The sequence below is a fragment of the Ornithorhynchus anatinus genome, chromosome 5, assembly GCF_004115215.2.
Source record: "Ornithorhynchus anatinus isolate Pmale09 chromosome 5, mOrnAna1.pri.v4, whole genome shotgun sequence".
Taxonomy (NCBI): Eukaryota; Metazoa; Chordata; class Mammalia; order Monotremata; family Ornithorhynchidae; genus Ornithorhynchus; species Ornithorhynchus anatinus.
The window spans coordinates 71850987-71854920 of NC_041732.1; the positions used below are offsets into that span (position 1 = coordinate 71850987).

The 3934-nt window shown below is 47.7% G+C and overlaps 1 non-coding gene across 1 annotated transcript; it reads right to left on the reverse strand.

Moving 5' to 3' along the window:
- Positions 1 to 1284: 1284 nt before the first annotated feature.
- Positions 1285 to 1422, reverse strand: LOC114812672. Its single transcript, XR_003760323.1, has one exon. It is a non-coding gene; the product is annotated as a small nucleolar RNA SNORA7 (small nucleolar RNA).
- Between the last annotated feature and the right edge of the window lie 2512 nt (positions 1423 to 3934).

The window sequence follows — 3934 nt, forward strand, 5'->3', positions numbered from 1 at the left end:
AGAGAAGACCCACCAACTCCCTCAGATATGAAACAGAGCCTTAGATCGATCAATCAATCAATCAACATTTATTGAGCGCTTACTATATGCAGAACACTGGACTAAGCGCTTTGGAGAGAATCAAGCACTGGTATTGATTCAGCACTTACTATGTGCAGAGCGCTGTACTGAGTACCGGGAATCAATCGACGGTATTAATCGACGGTTATCAATCCAAAGTATTTACTGAGGGCTTACTATGTGCAGAGCACTGTACTAAGTGCTTGGGAAGGTACAATATAACAGAGTTAGCCAACACATTCCCCGCCCACGTCGAGGAAAATGGAGGAAGCTAGACCCTGGCCCTGAGGGACTCTGGGCATACGCATAACGAAATGGACAGAGCACAGGCCTGGGAGTCAGAAGGTCAATGGTTCTAATCCCGGCTCCGCCACTTGTCTCCCGTGTGGCCTTGGGCAAGGCGATTCACTTCTCTGTGCCTCGGTTACCACATCTGTAAAATGGGGATGAGGAATGTGAGCCCTGTGTGGGACGTGGACTGTGTTCAACTGGATTTGCTTGTATCCACCCCAGTGCTTGGTACAGCGCCTGGCACATAGTAAGTGCTTAATAAATACCATTATTATCATTATATGCCTGAAGCGCATATGCAGGGCAAGGCCGCAGCCGAAGCCAAATTGCCATGTGGCCTTTCCTCAGTCCACCAGCAAGGGGGCTCAAGGAAATCCAAATGAATGGAACACTGAATGAATTTGCCCAACCCTGACCTGAGCTGGCCCTGCCCTCTGCTCTGTCCACCCAAGGAAAACAAAGAGACATGGATTCCAGATTCACTGCCCCACTGCCCTGTCCCCTAGACCGAGTACTTGTTAGGCGAACATGGTTCCGGACCGGGGTTCAAGTTCTGACTCCACCAAGTGTCTGTTGTATGACCTTGAGCAAGTCACTTTGCTTCTCTCTGCTTCTGTTATTTTGTCTGTATAACTGTGGACTAAGACTGTGAGCCCCGTGAGGGACATGGACTATGTGCGACCCGAGTAGCTTGTATCTTGTTGTTGTTGTTGTCTTACTCTGTCGAATCATATCTGACCCATAGCGACGCCACGAACACACCTCTCCCAGAACGCCCCACCTCTATCTGCAATCATTCTGGAAGTGGATCCACAGAGTTTTCTTGGTAAAAATACGGACGCGGTTTACCATTGCCTCATTCTGCGCAGTAAACCCGAGTCTCAGCCCTCGACTCTCTCCCGTGCCCCTGCTGCCCAGCACAGGTGAGTTTTGACTTGTAGCAGGTTGCCTTCCACTCGTTAGCCACTGCCCGAGCTAGGGATGGAATGGATAGGCCTCTGCTCGCCTCTCCCTCCCATATTCGAGACCAGTAGAGTACTGGAAACTCTCCAGGTGCGACCCTGAGAGGTGAGCTTTTAACTACCCCAGTCTTAATCCCCATTTTTATATATGGGATAACCGAGGCACAGAGAAGTGAAGTGACTCGCCCGGATCAACAGCAAATAAGTGGCAGAGCCAGGTTTAGAACCCATGACCTTCTGATTCCCAGGCCCATGCTCTCTCCCCCTACACCAATGCTGCTTCTCATGCCATGGCCCATCAGGCAGTTGCCTTGGGAGTTGCTGCAGTCTTTGATGGCCATGTCTTCCAACTCCTTTTCAGGCCATAAGCTCAATATGAGCAGGGAACGTTTCTGCTAGTTCTGTGGTATCATTCTCTCCCAGATGCTTCGTACAGTGCTCTGCACACAGTAAGCACTCAAAAAACAACAAGGATTGATCGGTTAATTAATTTCTGCTGGGTCATTCCACCTTGCAGAACACCCTGGGGGATATTTCTATCAGAAGGTTTCACCTCCGATGGCTTTAGGCCCCTCGGGCAAAACTGGGACTAGAACTCATTTCTCCTGATTCTCAGGGCTGTGCTCCTTCCCCTGCCGAAGCTACAGAGGTTGAAGTTGAAGTCGGTTGAAGTTGCAGACATTCCCTCGATGGAGAAATCGTAACTTTCTAAGATAAACCCGACTTAGCGTGTGATGCAAAATAAGATTATACAGTAAGTTTAATATTTTGCATTCGGATTTTATGCCGGTGACTCACTAGGAGTGAAACCAAGGCCTTTGGATCCTGCATTTCCCAGATGGATGTTTGCTTTATGTTTCTGGATAAAACCTGCTGCCTCCTATCACACATGAAGAGATAATGGGTTCTGACTTTCTGTTTGCTTCCCTGGGACCATCTCACATATCCTTCCTGAAAACAATGACCTATTGTCTTCAGATAGGCTGTTCCCAGGCTCCCGTTAAACATAAAAGCGCCCTGCCTTTGCTGCCATGGACTGACAGGTAAGCTACCATTTTAGAGCCCTTGTCTCCGCTACCATTTTCTCACGCCATCTCTGACATGGGCCTATCCTCGACAGATTTTGTATTCCACGGAAAGCCCACGCATTAGTCGGGGATGTCCAAGTAACTAACCTCTCTCCCCTCCGCCCCCCAAAACCCCTCCACACACAGGTCCAAAAGCCATATCGGAAAGTGGGGCCTCTCGTCCAATGTCACAGCCACTCTGTCAGCACACTGTCGAATGTTTGCTTTTAATTTATTCTGCAACTAGTCGGCATGAGAACAGTTGCCAGATGAATTTTAATAATTTGGTAGCCAGTGACTTTTAGCCGAGAACTGGAAACGGGCCAAATGACTGCCCTATCGTTTCTCCATCTTCCCACTTTTAATTCAAATTGTGTCCGGGTGCCAGAGGGGGAGACCGAAGGGTTGATTTAGGTTTTTCTTTGGCTTATGTGGGCAGTTATGTGAATACCTGCCTACCTACGGCTGCTGAGAATTAAGAACTCAGATGTGTCAGAAGCAGAAGCTGTCATCCAATGACTAATGCAAAGTCTTTTGTGGTGGAATGTGCTGTTGGATGATCTGGAGCCCCTCATCGATTTCTTTTGGGGGAAGGGGGTGAAAATACTAGAAAGTGGAAAAAAAAAACTTTTTTTTTTCACTGTGATGACTTTGCAGACATCCTGTTGTCTGGAGCTTCATTAATGTGACGATTTGCCATACTTAGTTAATATGCGTAAATGTGAGCCACGGGTGGGGTGCATCTAACTCTTTTGCTATGGGTATTCAGCAGATTACACATGTTCAGTTGCTATGGCAAGCATCGAAAGGCGAGATGATTTTTGCAGTTTTGAATGGTTAGAATGACAATATTGGAACCTTTTTCCTTTTGTAGCGGGTGGCAAAGTTTTTCAGCAGGCTGAAAACCGGGTAAAATCGACAAACGTTCGTTGAAAAAAAATAACCAAGCCAAGAGGTAAAGGGGAGGGATCGTGTGCAGAAGCTTGATGGGACTGGAACTAAACCGCCTGTCTCTGGTTTTATTGGGAACAGTAAAGGCTCTTTTCGCTAGTGGGTGGGAGAAAACCCATAGAATTAATTTCACCAGTAGTTTAAATGGAATGATTCCTTCCTAGCCTTCTAAAAAGAAAAGTTAACATTAGAATTCAATCGTATGAAAGCTGAGCTTCTGTGCGTGCAAAAGCCATCAAACTTACAAGGGAGGATGAATTGTCCATTTAGGCAGGGAGATTCTTGGGGTCCATCGCCTGGGCATCCTTTCCAGTAGCATGAGTATCCCGGTGTCAGAGGATATTTTGGGTTTTAGAGAAAAACGGATACTGCCAGGAATTTAAAATAAGATGCGGTTGCTGATTCAGCAGGGAAGTAGCACATCATATTTTCTTCACCACAGCCGGGGGAGGGCGGGCCCTGAGCCGGGTCCTTTCCAGGGCCTGAATCACTCCTTTGTGCCCCTCTCCCTAGCCTCTACTCTCCCTCCTCTTTTCCCCACCTCTTGACGCTGCAATCTGAGCAGCGTTTGACCCACTTCTTGGCCACCGCAGAAACCACCTC